This window comes from Rhamphochromis sp. 'chilingali' (assembly GCF_963969265.1).
Source record: "Rhamphochromis sp. 'chilingali' genome assembly, chromosome: 7".
Taxonomy (NCBI): domain Eukaryota; kingdom Metazoa; phylum Chordata; class Actinopteri; order Cichliformes; family Cichlidae; genus Rhamphochromis; species Rhamphochromis sp. 'chilingali'.
In genome coordinates, this window is record NC_137934.1 from 26,069,987 (window position 1) to 26,087,233 (window position 17,247).

Consider the following 17,247-nt stretch of genomic DNA (forward strand, 5'->3'; position numbering starts at 1 on the left):
TCACGTGATTCAGGGGTGTTGACCCAAGGTGAGATCTAAAACCTGCAGGACACCGGCCCTTGTGGACTGAGATTGCCCCCCTCGGGCTACACTGTGGTGCACAGAAAGGACGTTCAGGTGTCTTTAGAATTTTAATCGTGTAGTTTTCATGAAGTGGACAAACACATGGACAGATGTGAAACTGTTGCTGCTCCCACTCCCATTCCTTCACCCTCCCACCCCTTGCTGCTTTTGCTTGAGCAGTCATTTCCATGGTGACGGCGGTCAGCAGCACAGCGACTGAAAGCATTTGAGTTGTGAATGAGTTGGTGGGAAAAGCTGCTTCGCCTCTTCTTTTTTAACTCCCTTTCTTACTTTTTTTCTTCACAGTCTGTTTCTCCCTCGTTCAACCCTTGTTTTGGTAAACAAGCCCCTGCACCACGTGATCCTTCCCATCCCCTTCACTCTTTTAACTGGGAACCAGTTAATGAGTGAGATGGTTGGTGGGTTACATAATGGGATCCTTTTTTTTTTTTCTGCGAGGGGGTGAAGAGGAGGGTGGTTGGAGAGGCAGATTGTGGTCTTTTGTTGCTGTGTTTCAGGGTTTGTTGGAGTCCAGTCATCCAGAGAATTGACACTCTGTCTCTGTTAACTGTTTCTCTTCAGGTTCAAATCCTGACAAACTCTGATCTGGATCTGCCCCTCAAAGGAAAAGGCAAAGCAAACAAATTTACAGTTACAAACAATTAAAATAATTTCCAGCCCTGTGATTCATAATTCAATTTAGCAGATTTCATTTATCATGTCCTTCTTTTAAAGATCAAAGTAGATTTTATGAGTCAGTAGCTCAGGTGTTTTTGCCCCATTCGATTTTAATTTGTGCAGTTTATAAAAGCTCAGAAAAACATCAAACTATGTCCTGTGGTACATTAACAACACAGTAAACCAAAGCGCAAGACAGAAACACAGAGTGAAACTCTATGGGATGTCCTTTTCGTTAAGACATGCGAGTTGTTTAACTATTGCCCACAAACAGCCAATCATCAGCTGAACTTGAAATCATGTGAGACAATCATTTAGGTGTCCTCTAACATGGGGTGGACAGGTGAAGACAGATCCAGCAAAGGTCAAAGCAGTGCAGGGATGGCCCGTTCCTAAGCCATGAAGGGAACTCCCCTGCTTCCTTGGGTTTGCTAACTTTTACAGACACTTCATCAGAAACTACAGTCAAGTTGCTGCTCCCTTCACTCGTCTCACCTCCTCTAAGATACCATCCACCTGGCCCTGGGAGGCCCACACTGTCTTCACTAAATGAAAGCAGCTATTTGCCTCTGCCCCCATTCTAATTCACCCAGGTACTAATAAGCAGTTCATCGTGTACGTCGATGCATCAGACGTAGCAGTAGGGGCAGTGCTATCCCACAGATACGAACCTCAAGGTAAACGCCAGCTCTATTTATGTCACCTCACCCCCACCAAGCAAAACTATAACGTGGGGGATAGAGAGCTTTTGGAAATTATAAATTAACCCTGGAATGATGGCATCCCTGGCTGGAGGGAGCCATACAGCTGTTTCTCATATGGACAGATTAAAAAAATGGCCTGTATTTGTATAGCGCTTTACTACTCCCTAAGGAACCTAAAGCACTTTACACACTCAGTCATCCACCCATTCACACACTGGTGATGGCAAGCTACGTTGTAGCCACAGCTGCCCTGGGGCACGCTGACAGAGGCGAGGCTGCCGGACACTGGCGCCACCGGGCCCTCTGACCACCACCAGTAGGCAACGGGTGAAGTGTCTTACCCAAGGAAACAACGACCGAGACTGTCGGAGCCAGGGCTCGAACCGGCAACCTTCCAATTACAAGACGAACTGCCAACTCCTGAGCCACGATTGCCCATATCTCCGAAATGCTAAAGGACTTAATTTCCAGCAAGCTCGCTGGTCTCTGTCTTTCATCCAAGTTAATCTCTCTCTCTCCTGTCACCCAGGCTCTCAGAATACCAAGCCAGAAGCACTTTCCCACCAGTATTCCTCAGATAATGAACAATTCTTCCCAGCTCCCATTCTACCTGCCACCTGCAGGGTGGGTGCTCTCACCTGGGATATTGAAAGCTTTTATCAGCGTATGTGGCCTATATCAGAAATATTTCTTAGTATTCCTGTGTTTCTGTATTTGAGTAATTAGCTTTTTTTGTTACCTTGTATTTAGGTTTCTGTTTGTGTACTAAATGTCTTCATGTTTTCTTGTTTATTTTCTCCCTTTACTCTGCTTCTAGTATTTGTTAGTTATTTAGATTGTAATGTACATGGCTCAATTATTTGTTGAAAAACAATTAAAACATAAGAGATAGGGATTAAGAAAGAACGAGGGCCCAGAGAGTCTGTTTATCATAGGGCATAGAGCTCCGCGCTGCTCAAAGTATTAAAACGTTTGCAAAATGATCCATAAAGTCCAATTTTTTCTTCCAATTTTTAAATTGGCAGACAAATAAGAAGTAATCTGAATTTTTTTTAATGTCTTGGTCTGAAGATTTTCTGCAAGTTCTCGTTAACATTGGGAAAACTTGTGGCCTGTGCAAAATATTTTAACCTTTTTTCATAAAACACATTATGAAGATGGAGCATTTAAGTTTTACTAATAATACTTTAGACCTATATTAGTATAATATTTATCTTAGTCTTAGATCATGAGCTTAGTTGCAATTCTAAAAATGTAAGTGACAGTTGTGCTCTGTGTTTGTAAAGTGCTCACAGCTTCAGAAACTACCAGCGATGCAATCTGATGTCAGACTGTCTCTGTTTGACAGAAACAGGCTCAAACAGATAAAGACTTAGGGCAGGATTAAAGCTGTTTAATGTTTGGTGAAGGTCAATCATACCATAGATCATTTCACTGTGTCAAGAACCACAAGTGCAGACTCCTGAGGCAAAGAGAATAAACTGAAGATGTACCGTTATTATGAAGATGAAGATTCAAAACAAGGTTATTAACGCCATAGAAAGACTAAGGTGAAGGAAGGGAACCCGCAAACCTAACTGTGACTAGAAAAAGAGACATATCCCCTATAATGACATCTTTTCATTGGCTCCTTGTTAAATCCAGAATTAAATTTAAATAACTTTTCTGCACAAATAAAATCTTGAATGGGCACCATCAAATCTTAAAGGCCTCATAGTACATTATCATACTAACAGAGCGGTGCAAGCAAAGTGGGCCTTGCTTTTTAGCCATTTTAACTTTGTTATAACCTAACCTACCTGTTGCTACAATATTACAAGTGGCAAAAACTACAGTTTGGTACATCCTGAGAAACAAAGAAATCCCTGGTGAACTCAGTAACACAAAAAGACCTGGACGACCATGGAAAACAATAGAGGTGGATGATCGCAGAATCATTTTCATGATGAAGAGAAACCCCTTCACAACAGCCATCCAAGTGAACAACACTCCCCAGGGAGTATGTGTATCCATATCCAAATCTACCATAAAGAGAAGACTGCATGAAAGTAAATACAGAAAGTTCACTGCAAGGTGCAAACAACTCATAACCCTCAAATCAGAGTAGCTGGAGAGAACCCACGCAAACAGAAAGGCCCTGGCCAGATGATGGGGTCAAACTGAAGACCTTCGTCCTGTGAGACAACAGCGTTAATCACTGTGTCACCATTGTTATATACACTGCTATATAGACCCTGTTAAAACTAATCCTGTAGCACGGGTGTTCTGCAAGAAACTGATCTGAAAGTGTTTATTGCAAAATTATCTGCTTTTGCAACTTTTTTCATCCATTGACCCAAAAGAACGAAAGCATTAGCAGATACTCAGATCAGCAAATACACTGGCCACTGACTACTTGTTGGAATTTTGAAAACATGCCATTTGTGAATGCTGTTTGGGAGAAATGTGTGGATGTCAAAGACTGTCTGCATAAAACAGTCTTTGAGAGCCACGTGTCTGGACCAAAATGGGATGGGAACATATTACTATACATAAATCTTAAGGCCTTTCCATGTATCTGGATGGATAATAAATTTGTATAGTGTTGTAGTTTTGATCTAATGCCAGTGGTTGGTAAAGCAGATGCAATAGCACATAAGAAGACTGGAAAAAACAATAGTGTAGCTGCAATGAAGGAGACTGGATGTGCAATCAAAATTTGGCCAGGTGCAAATAAAGGTAAACTAGAAACGAACCTGCGGATTGGGCCCGGTATCAAGTCTCTATTGTAGTGAGAGCTTGGTTCGAGTTTCCCCAGAATTCCTCTATCCAGAATGGATATCCAACCTGTGGGGCATACACACTGACCACATTTCATCACATATTCAATTTTCAGCTTCAAACTCGTGATCCTGTCTGACACTTGCTTTACCTCCACAATACTATTCACATCCTCTTCTTAAAGATGACCCCTAATCTATTTTTTTCCTATCTACACCATGATAGAATAATTTGAATCAGCATTCAATACTCCTGGCCCTGCTTTCATTACATCTTGTCTCTTGCACATACAATATTCCTACCTTCTTTCTCTCCATCAACCAGCTGTCTCTCTTTACCAGTCATAGTTTCTACTTTCAAAGTCCCTACACTACTCCACCTCCACACTACACCCACTGCCTTTCCTTCTCTCTCACTGCCTCCAAACTTTTGTCTTTGCCCAGCAGTAGCACACTTTCCACTGGAACCATGTTGACCAGTTAACCTAGGCCCCAACCAGTTCCGTGTGGAAATCTTGATGATTTACGTTTGATTTAGTAAAGATCTTCTTGGCACTAGGAATAGATGGGCTTGTGGCCCAGCAAAAACCTCCTGGTGTGTGTTTTGTTCTGGTTTTGTACCCACAAAAATAATCCATAAAGCAGAGTGGTCTTATATGCTCTGAAGCCTCTTATTGCTGTTTTTTACTATGCTGCTGTCGGCAAAAACTATGAACTTCAAATAAAGAAGTTCAGAGTTTAAGTATATAACTACACTGTTTTCAAGAATTTGACACATTTTTAATGAAATTAATATGTAAAATATTTTCAGTTTCATGCTTTGATCCTCAGACAAAGGTCTGATAACAATACAAATCTCACTTCCACTTAGCAGCGTTTGTCCATACACGTACATTGCATAGGAATTAATATCAGAATGAATGAATTTTGTTCAAAATGAATGCTCATTTGTGCTGTTAAAAAGATGTGGTGTCTGCCATCTGCAGGTTAACAGGTGAGAACGTCAGAGTTACTTTAAATATCACAGACTTGACCTGTGATGCTTGGTTGCTTCTCTACTTTTGAGATTTTACTTGGATAATTTCCTGGAAACTGAATCTTTGTGCCACAAGTTACACAACAAAGTGAGGAGGAAGGACAGGATGGATCAGAGAAAAGTGGAATGGGTGAGGAGGGTGAGGAGGCCCTGCTCTCTTTGTGGCTCCCACAGAACCATCTCCAATTACAGGACAAAGGCAACTCATTCAGGCTTCAAGCGCCAACTCTGCAGCTTTGCATGTCTAATGAGTGTTTTGCTGAATACTAAGCGGACCCCTGGGTGCTGCAGAGGCCTCACCCTCCCTCCCCCATGCAGCACCTACATCACAAAGTTGCTCCTGTACCGCTCTGCATCGGGACATCTAAGCTTCACCTCCTCTCTCTGAAGACAACAGTCCCAGTCCTTTCCATAACAGAGTCAAAACACAGGCAAACAAAACTATGAGATGCAAAATAGGGTTGCAGTACAAAGACTAAGGAATAGTGGACGCTAATGTTGCTTGCTAATTTTAACTGGACAGAAACAAGATGGACTAGAGACTTGAATATCAGTCGAATTCAAAAAGACTGATATAGCTGGGGATGAGTTTTTTAGGTTCTGACTTGAGAGGAGTGTGCTTTGTGGACAGCCAGACCTTCTGGCCAGGGTAATAGCAGGGCACAGAGGTACAACAAAGGTCAGCGAGGTGCTTATTTTGTTCCTTCATCCGTAAAAAGGCTGCCTGGGTGACCCTCCAGATCCTGCGACAACGGCAGACAAATGGAACAGAAATCTCACCTTCCAATGCTGGAAGATGAAAAAAAGAACAGTGCAAAAACAAACAATTGAGACTGAAGTCAACAATTTGATGAGTTGATGATGAGTTTGCTATGCATGCAAACTCCTTAAACACAGACTAGTGCAGTTTGTTACAAGAGATGTAGTTGAATGACAAACCCAGATAGATCTGGAAACATATGATGTCGATACACATGGGAAGAGATTAGAATCCTTTATGGTAAAGACTGATCAGGTTGATGAAAATCCAGGGAAGATAAAAGGGCTTCAAATTGAGACACCGGTGAGTGACATTCTGGCAGGACAGGAAGAAAACTGTCAAAGCATACGCCATCCCCAGAGAGACCAAAAAAGCCCACAGTAGCTGAAGGACTATGAGTGCAAAGTGACTTGTGGGGATGATACAGCAATACACGCTGACCACAGCTACAGGGCAAATTTTAAGATGAAAGGCTTTGGAAGACTTAAACATTTCCTAGCCATTGACTTTAGACAGAGAACGAGAAGTGAGAATGAACCAAGGAGAGGTTTGAAATGTCTGACTGCAAGGGTAGATCAACTCCATGTGAACAAAAACCAAACTGTGATGGTGATTGAGAACCTGCTAACCCAAAGAAATATTGGGAGATGATAGGCAGCTTGATTTATGCAATGACATGTACAAGACCTGATTTCAGTTGGGTTGTCAGGAAACTATCACAATACCTATCAGGACCAAGGTACTTAAACGGAAATATGAAACAAGAGTTGTGTCATAAGAAAAGGGAAGAAAAACGTGCATATAGTGATGCTGATCTGGTCACAGACCTAAATGACAGCCGAAGCACAACAGGATACTGTTGTAGTCTGACTGAAAGTGGTCCTATCATTTCATGGATGTTTGAAAAGCAGCCAACCGTAGCTTTATCTACATATGAAGCAGAGTATATGGCATTGGCTGCCAATACACGAGAAAATTTATATCTTTCACAGTTACTGACTGAGATGTACAGTCAGTCTTTGAAGACAAGCAAAATGCAATTGCTTTGTCAAAGAAGTTGTTGTCAGACATGTAAACATGTCAACATCAGATATCATTATATAAGCTCTGCTGTCAGTGACAGAAAGGTAGTCATTGAATATTGTCCAACAGCAGATATGGATGCAGAGGTTTTGACTAAGCCTGTGAAATAGTTGAAAAATTTGCAGCTTATCCAAAAGATGTATGTTTAATGACACTCTGAAATTAATGCACGGATGAAGGGACTCGTCCTTCTTCTCAACCAGAAAAGAACCCTGCACCCAGAGGAGAGGAGGATGGACGAATGATGTCTGCAGAGAGAGATTCGGAAATCTATTTTTACATGGTATCGAGTTCAGGTTTGAGTACCACCTCATTGTGCTTGGGGTTATTATGGCAAATTGATTAAAAAGCCCCATGAGATCATTTGTATGCCACACAAACAACACAACAATGGATGACATCAAGGCAATGGTACAGTATACCTGCTGCTAGAGTGATGGGTCTGCACCTCACTGTTGGACCAAGGTGTTGGTTTGTGTACAGCTCTTTCGGTTGTTGCCAGGTTTCAAATATGTGTTAGACTTTTGTGAAGGAGCTGCTGTAATTATTATTCATCAATTAACACCAGTGACTGGCCAGTTGGCAGCAAGAAGGTACATATAACACATCATGGCATAGAAACTACTTGGCTGAAGTTAGAAAAAGATGGTCTTAGTCCACACACCCTGTCCTCCTGGTGTCAACATGTTCCTTAATTCTCCTCCACAGTGTGCATATGAGTATAGCCCTACCTTTCTTATCTATCTACACTCATTGTTTAAGTCTTGGTCCCACCCCCATCTTTTTTGTGTGTCTGTTTCCCTGTTTTCAGTTATTGTTATTTCTTCCTGTTTTTTGTACGTACTTATTTGACTCTTGAGCACTGCGTTTAATTAACTCCTTTTGTCTTAATCTTTTATAGCTGTATCTCATCACCCTGCTGTGGTCATTACATGAATATCTAAACGATGAAATCATGACTGACGCAATGAAAAAAAAGTTAGATTTAATATCATTAGTCATATAAACTGTGGTTTTTTTTGTTTTTAATTTCTTTATTTTGAAAGCAGGACATGGTTTTACAGCAGGATATTAGTGTGTATGGAAGCAAACTCTGTTTATTGTCAGCATTAGAAACTGATGATAGGATCAAAAGATCCCGAATGGCAGATGGTTTTGGAGCATTTCCTCTGTGGTGTTTGTTGTGAACACAAGATTTTTTGAAAAGATCACACAGATCAACCACATAGATTTTATTTCGTGTTGAAGGACATGGGAGTCTGAAAGAACAGCAACAACTATACAACACTCTATGGGCAAGCACTTTGCAATGGTTTTAAAGAAAACCTTTCTCTCACAGGAAGAGATGTCCCTTTTTTGTAATCTTGTCCTTCCTGGAAACTTTTGCAATCAGAATTGTGATCTGAATGCAAGGTGGTGCCGAACACATTGTGCTTTGCAACAACTGCTATGTAAAGTTTCTACAGGCTCATCTTGTATATGTCAATCTTTTATCTGTTGACTTATTAATTTCTTTTGTGTTATTTCAGATATGACATTATATGTCATATCTGAAATAACTTGCTTGCTTAGACATCATATTACACGATGATGTCTAAGGTAAGACAGACAAGAGAAAAAAAAAAAGAGCAGGTGGGTAGAAATGGGGTGATAGAAACAAACAGAAATACACAATGTATCACCAAGTCCTGCATCTGTAAGAGACAAAAAACACAAAAACAAAGCAAAACAAACATATCGCACCTGGAACGCAAAAAATGAGAAAATACACAGATGTATAAATCAACTTCCTATAGTGTGTGTGAGAGACAGAGAGAGAGAGTGAGTTTGAGTGTCTTGTGGGGTAAAGATTTATTTGCAGTTCTGAGGTCAACCAAATCCTTAAATTTAAGAATATTAACTCCTCAGCCTCCCTGGGAAAGTCTATACCAGGGTGCTGGAAAGGAGGGTCCATCCATTATTTGAACCTCGGATACAGGAGGAACAATGTGGTTTTCGTCCTGGTCGTGAAACACTGGGCCAGGTCTTTATCCTCTCAAGGATACTTGAGGGTGCATGGCAGTTTGCCCAACCAGTCTATATGTGTCTTGTGGCCTTGGAGAAGGCATTCAACCGTGTCCTGTCGGAGGTGCATAGGGAGTATGGGGTGTCCAGCCCATTGCTACAGGCCATTTGATCCATATACAACATGAGCTTGGCCTGCAAGAAGTCAGACTCATTTTCAGTGGGTAATAGACTCCACCAGGGCTGCCCTTTATCACAGATTCTGTTCGTAATCTTTATGAACAGAATTTCTAGGCATGGCCATGTGGCGGAAGGCTTTCACTTGGGTAGTCTCAGAATCTCATCTCTGTTTTTCGCAGATGACGTGGTTATGTTAGATTCATCGGGTGATGGCCTCCAGCTTGCACTGGAATGGTTCGGAGCCGAGTGTGAAGCAGTGGGAATGAGAATCAGCACCTTCAAATCTGAGGCCATGGTCCTCAGCTGGAAAAGGGTGGAGTGCTCACCCATGGTCAGGGACGAGTGGAGGGGTTTAAGTATCTTGGGGTCTTGTTCACTAGTGATGGGAGAAGGGAGCATCAGATCGACAGACGGATTGGTGCTGCCGCTGCAGTGATGCGGATGCTGTACCGGTCCATCATGGTGAAGAGAGAGCTGAGTGTAAAAGCGAAGCTCTCAATTTACCGGTCAATATATGTCTCTACCCTCACCTATGGTCACGAGCTGTGGGTAGTGACCGAAAGAACGAGATCGCGGATTCAAGCGGAAGAAATGAGCTTCGTCAGAAGGATGGCTTATCTCTCCTTTAGAGATAGGGGGAAAAGTTCCGCCACCTGGGAGGGGCTCAGAGTAGATAAGGATGCCTGTTGGGCGCCTCCTGGTTGAGGTGTTCCGGGCATGTCCCATCGGGAGGAGGCCCCGGGGCAGAGCCAGGACATGCTAGAGAGAGATTATATTTCTCAGCTTGCCTGGGATCGTCTTGGTGTTCACCCTGACAAGCTGGAGGAGCTGGCTGAGGAGAGGGAGGTCTGGGCTTCTCTGCTTAGGCTGCTGCCCCAGTGACCCGGCCCTGGATAAGTGGAAGAAGATGCATGAATGGATGGATAAATTTAATAAAAAGTGGATTCTCCTGAAGTGGCTTTATTTATGATCCTTATTGATTTTTTTTTTTTTTTTTTTGCATAATGTATAATGGATAGGTGTGTCTACATGTTTCCCCACACTTCCACACAATATATCATGTAAGGGAGTATAATAGAACAATACAGAGAATTTGCTATTTTGCTATTTATTTAATTCATTTTCTGGTTCATTCAGAAGTTATTCCAAGTTACTTCCACAGCACAGTAAGTTTGCATCGTCTGCAAATAATATTATTTTCAAAGACTTGAAATTGCACATACCGTATGTGTCATGATCCTGGGTCCTTTTGACCCAGCGTTTTGTGTTTTTCTCTTCACGATTTTGGTTCTGCTCTTCCTCTGATTAGTGTTTACCCTGTTCCCCCCGTGTGTTCCTGTATCTAGTCCGCGTTTCTTAGTTTGTGTCCTTTCATGTGTAAGTTCCTGTTTTATTGTGAAGGTCTGCGTCTTATGTGAGTGTTTTCAGTTTGCCTCCCTAGTCTCGTCATGTTAATCACTCCCAGCTGTGTTTCCCACCTGTGTGTAATCTCCCTGTGTTCTCTGAGTGTATTTAAGTTGTATTTTCTGTCTTAGTAATTGCTGGTTCGTCTGTGTTGTTTCCCCTCGGTCTCCCTGCGTCTCTCCGTATGTATTTCCCCGGACCTCCCTGCATCTTCGTTTCTGGTTTGTTTTGTTAGTTTTACCCAGTTTAGGTTTTCCTGTTTCACCTTCACCCACGCCTTTGCTGTTTGTATTTTCTTTTGTTAAATAAATACTCATCTGCACCAGAGCTGCCGCATTTTGGGTCCTTTCTCCAATTCCACACGTCTGCCAGCGCGGTCGTGACAGTATGTCATTAATGTACAATATGAAAAACACTGGTCCCAAAACGGATCCTTGGGGAACCCCACAAACAACAGGTTTCAATTGTGACTTCATGGCATTTATTTTGATAAATTGTTTCTGGTTTTCAAGGTAACTGTTAACCAGTAATAACTCCACTCCTCTGACCCCATATGTGTATGGTTTGTTAAGTAAAAGGTTGTGCTTGATTGTAGTTAATGCTTTTTCTTTTTTTTTACCTAAAAAAAACTTTGACATCCATGTGTGGTTGTTCTTTTTGGGTCTAAATCCATACTGATGTCCATGTAGTACATTATTTTTTGTGATAAAGTCATACAATCTTTTATAACAATTTTTTTTCCAGTATCTTAGAGAACTGCAGTAAAGAGATGGGCAGATAGTTTGTGGGAAGATGTTTATCTCCAGTGTTATATATTGGAACTACCTTTGCAATTTTCATCTTGTCAGGGACTAAACCATTTTGTAATGACAGATTCCACATCTAGGTAAATGGTTTCACAACACATCCAATAATATTTTAAATTAAATCCATATCAATGCCATTACAGTAGGTAGATTCTTTGGACTTAAAGGATGTAACTACAACAATATTTTCCTCTTCATCTACTCCCATCATAAACACTGAGTTTGCTACATTAATATTTTTAGTTTTAGGAGGGTGTGCAGTTTTTACAATTTCTTTCAGGGTCCTGGGTCTCGTGACACAGTCTTTTGAGTTTTCTGGTATTTTGATATTCTTTGTTTATGTTTCACTGTCATTTAGTTGTCCAAAGTGCATTCGAGGTTTCCATGTTAGTTCTTTTGTTGATGAGGTTCCCCTTGTGTTTTCACCCCTGTGTTAAGTGTCCCTCACCCTTCAGGTGCTTAGTTATGTCCTTGCCTGATTTCCAGTTTCCCTTTTCCCTCTGTATGTGTGTCTGAGCAGTGTTCGTGCTCCTCGTCAGACCACCATGTTAAGTCCACGTCATTGCCTGTCTTGTGTTTCATGTTGTCTCATGTCATGTCTGTGTCTTATTATGGTTCCAGTTTTACTTTGAAGGGGTTCCATCTTCATTGTTTTAGTTCCACTTTCACTGTGGCTTCATTATGTTCATTCTAGTCAGCTGTTCCCTCATGTGTTTCCAGCAGAGGTGGGACCAAGTCATTGTTTTGCAAGTCTCAAGTAAGTCTCAAGTCTTTATCCTCAAGTCTCAAGTCAAGTCTCAAGTAATGTCAGGCAAGTCAGAGTCGAGTCTCAAGTCACTGGTGTAAAAGTCCGAGTCAAGTCACAAGTCTGAAACTTTGAATTTCAAGTCCTTTCGAGTCTTTAAAAAAGAAAAAAGAAAAAATAATGTTGCAGTTATATGCTAAATGTAAATATTAGACCATGTAATTTTAAAATCTGTGTTTTTCTCAACACATGACAAAATAGTGAAGTTAGAAAATATACACAAATTGTGAAATTGCACCTCTTTAAAATGCAGCTCAATTAAACCTAGCTCCAAGAATAATTTTCACCGACAGTTCTGAGATAAGCTGCATGTTATTCTTGGATGCGGTTGTAGGACCAGCTTTAAAATCGCATGACAAAAATATCATACATAAATAAATGATTTTTTTTTTTAAATATCATTTAAAAAAAAAAACTGCATCACCAACGTAGCCTGGACAACATTTGCTAGTTAGATGAAGTCAGCTATCTCATCGTAGCATATTTATATGCATATTTATAATTATACGCTTCTTGGAGTGAGTGCATACACTCATGAAGTTTAGTAACTTCAGGTCACTGCAACAAGCCCAGGTACAGTTTACCGACGGATGGGTGCAGGACCTTGAAATGCACCGTGTAGAAAGTAAAGACCATCGTACGTATCATAAGTTTACCAGTCTCACAAATCGTCGTCATAAATACACATTCGTTAACCGTTTATTAATAGGACCTTTGAGCTCAACGGTAATTAATTAGTAGTGGAAATAATTTCTGGTACCCATCACAGAAATGTAGCAGTGACAATAATACTGTATGCTGTAATCCTACTGGACAATTAGTGATACAAAAAACCTGTTTTATCCTGTGAATAAAAGTATATGTTTTTGTCAATGTACCATAATAACAGAAGTGAAACGCAATATTGTGTCAGGACAATTCACTATTTATGCACAATAAACACAATAAACAAAAGAGCATAGCGCGACAATTTCTGTTCAGCGCCAGACTTGCTTGTAACCTATATCACCAATTATGTTAAGAAAAATGACGTATTAACCTTTGGAGATCCCTAAAAAAGACATCCACCTTGGTCCCTAATGGACATAAATGTCCATTCCCCAAAAAGTGCAATAAAAATATTATATATTAATATTTTTTTCCACTTTAAATTGGTCAGTCTTTTAAAACTACTTCTCCCTGAAATATTCATATAAAGTTTTAATTATATTTTCGTTGTTTTAACCCTTTAAATCCCAGTTTTACTTCATGAGCGCCCTGTTTTTTTAGCCCCCAAAAACAAAAAAACTCAATATTTAAAAAAAATAACATTTGAAGTAATATTTGATTGTTATTATAATTAGGCCTTTAGATGGACTAAAGATTGGCACCAAGAGTCATTTCGATCGCCTTTTATTTTTTTTCCAGGAGCGCATTTCATAAAATGCACACTATCGACCACGCCCAAAAAGTGCAATAAAAATATTAAATATTAATTTTTTTTTTCACTTTAAATTGGTCAGTCTTTTAAAACTACTTCTCCCTGAAATATTCATGTCAAGTTTTAATTACATTTCGCGGATTTTAACCCTTTATATCCCGGTTTCGTCACATGAGCGCACTGCTTTTTTTGCCCCAAAAACATAAAACATAAAATATTTTCCAAAAAAAACATTTGAAGTAATATTTTATTGTTATTATAATTAGGCCTTTAGATGGACAAAAGATTGGCACGAACATTAATTTCGATCCGGTTTTAATTTTTTTTCCAGAAGCCAAAAATGTCCCCAGGCGGCGCTGCTGCTCCTGCTCCCCCGGGGAGGAGTGCCTCTGCCGCGGGTGTGTTTCGCGCAGCGCCGGAGCATATGGTTCGGTTCCCGTGTCTGCAGCACACACTTCCGCTACCACGTGAAAACAAATACGTCATTTCCTGTTGATTAAAAAAAAAAAAAAAAAAATCAAACGAACCTAAGGGTAGAAAATGGTCCGGAACGAGCAGCGGGCCAAGCTGCTGCTGTACGCGGGAAATTAGTCTGCCTTTTCCGGGTATCTGTCTCGAGCAGGCCGCTGGAGAACATACACAAACATGTGTATGTTCCAGCAGGCGTCACATGTGGAGCAAGGGCGCCACCCGGTGGACAAATAAAAAAATTACAACTCTAAGGCCAGTAGTCCAAAACGAAACCTAAGCTAGAAACCTGACGATCGATTTGACCGTAATTTTTCTGGCGTGAAAAATAGCGTTTATAATGGGTTTCAATGTGGACATTTTTGTCCAAAGGGACTAATGTGGATGGATTGCTGTAACTTAGCCATTTTAGGCTGATTTAATGAATTGACACCACAATTAAAAAAAATAAGTAAAAAAAACATTCTTTGACAAATTTGGCTATATTCCACTCAACACAGTGAAGATGGTTTAAAACTAAAAATGAAAAAGACAATAAATGTCCTTAGGAACCTCCTACTAAAAAACACTGACCTTCGTGTAAATGCTTGGAGCAGACTAACCTGTGAGCTGGAGTGTTCTGGGACGTTATATTTGATCTTTGAATGGCTGCGATCCAGGCCATCCGTCGCCTCTTTGTTACTTCGGAAACTTGGCTTGAACAATTTCTCCTCAACGACGTAATCCGATAACAACCGATCTCTTTACCCGTCGGCTTCCCGTGGCTGTCATGCGACCGGCTATTGCAGTTAATAATACAACAGCTTCTTGACATTTTTGTGTTTCTTTTTATCGCTGTGTGACTGATTTCAATTGAAAGCCTGCGTGCGCTAGTACCGCTTGCCACGAGTTCCCAGAATCCTTTGCGGTTCTATCCGTGAATGACGTCACATTTTCAATCTCTATATAATATGCATGTTAAATTTTATATTTGGGGTAAAATATCAAGTCTTTTCAAGTAAACCGGTTCAAGTCCAATTCAAGTCCCAAGTCATTGGTGTAAAAGTCCAAGTCAAGTCACAAGTCTTAGAACATTTTTTCAAGTCAAGTCTAAAGTCATAAAATTAATGACTCGAGTCTGACTCGAGTCCAAGTCATGTGACTCGAGTCCACACCTCTGGTTTCCAGTTCTCCTGATCACTCCTTGTGTGAATTTACTCTGCGTGTTTCCATTTGGTCATCCTCAGGTCATCCGTTGTACTTCCCCTATGTCATGTCAGTGTTTCTAGCATTTTTCACATGATTGTGTTCAGGGCACGTTCATGTCTTAAGTTTTGGTTTTTCCTCACAGTTTTTATCACGCTCCTGCTCACTATCATGTTCAGGTCAGGTATCATTGTTGTCACACTTTTGGCATAGTTAATTCATGGTTGCTATAGTCTAGTCTTGCCCAGTTAAGGTTTAGTGGAAATTATTTGCATATTCCAATCCTTTAGTTCCTTAATTTACAATATTATTTAGTATTGTCCATGTGTTTTTTTAAACATTATTTTTATTTTCATCTAAAAGTTTACTGTAGTAATTTATTTTTCTGATCTTATAATTCTTATCAATTTATTCTTATTCTGTGTTCTGTTCTTAAAAACATATATATACAACAGATTCTTTTTCTTACATACGTTCAGCATCCCCCTTGTTAGCCATGTTTTCTTTTTTGTCACAGTTAGGTTAAACAAATCTATATTGAAATCACCATAAATAAATGTCATTTTCTTGTTGTTAACAGGATTATACATCTTCAGCATTTCCTCAGTGAACATTTTTATACATGATCCAGGGCTCCGATAAATGCAGCTGATTTGCAGATTCTTTGACTTTTCAGCTTCTGTTTCAATAGTTATGCACTCCATTATATTATCCTCTGCTAGTGACAGTTCACTGATGATTCTACTTTTTTAATTATTGTCAGTATACAAGTCAACCCCTCCTTTTTTTTATTTCTGTTGATGCAAAATGTGTCATAGCCATCAAGCTTTACAAATTTTTTTGATCCCCATCTAACCAATCTCTGAAACTGCAATGACAGTGAATTTCTTTGAAAGCTATGCTAGATAGCCTAGGATTTTTAAATGATTTCAATTGAGGTTTCTACTATTAAAATGTATGATCGATATTACATTATCCATTATTATATTTTGATTAAACTGCTCATTTGATCATGTTTATGGGTATAAAAATTATTTTCAGGGTCTATATCGTTTTCCAAGCCCCAGGGTCTGTCCGTATACTCAAAGGGTTTTAGCCCTACATCCATTGATTTTCTATTCACAAAGCGTATGATTATAGATGGTTTTCCATTATTATTTTTTCGAGGCAGAGAATGGCAAGCCTTAACATCTTTACTATTAATAGTAATTCCCTTGCCTCTGAAGAAATTTACAATTTGTTGCTCCAAAGAGTCGATATACTGCTCTAGCTCTGCCACTCATGACTCAAGTAGAGCAATTTTTTTTGTCCTTTCCTCATTTACCTTTTGCAGTTCTTTAATCTGTCCCATCATATCCAATAGCAACTTCTGTTGTTTGGAGATATTAGAAAGCTCTCCTGACATTTAATTTAGAGGTTTCTCAGTTTCCTTAGAGACTTTGGTGGCATTTTGTATGTAGCCCGATTAACATGTAAAAGAGTTAACCTTTTTAGTTGTTGGTGGCCGTTGGAGCCTGGTCGTGGTGTCTGCTGGAGGATCCTGGGCCTAGAGAAAGATCCCACCCAACATTAAAGTGGTGGGTGGGTTCTTTTACATTTTGAAAGAAGCCCTTTTTCTCAAAATTCTGACTTTTTCCCTCAGAATTCTCACTTTCTGTCAGAATTCTGATTTTAACCTCATAATTCTTTATTTCTCGGAATTCTGACTGTCTTTTTTCTCAGAATGCTCACATTTTCACAGAATTCTGAGATTAAAGTAAGAATTCTGACTTTTTCCTCATACTTTTGGCCTTAATCTCAGAAAGAAAATTGGGGGGGGGGGGGGGGGGGGGGATTGAGGGCTGCACCATTCAAAGTCTTTTTTTGGACACCACTCAAACAGCCAGCAATTT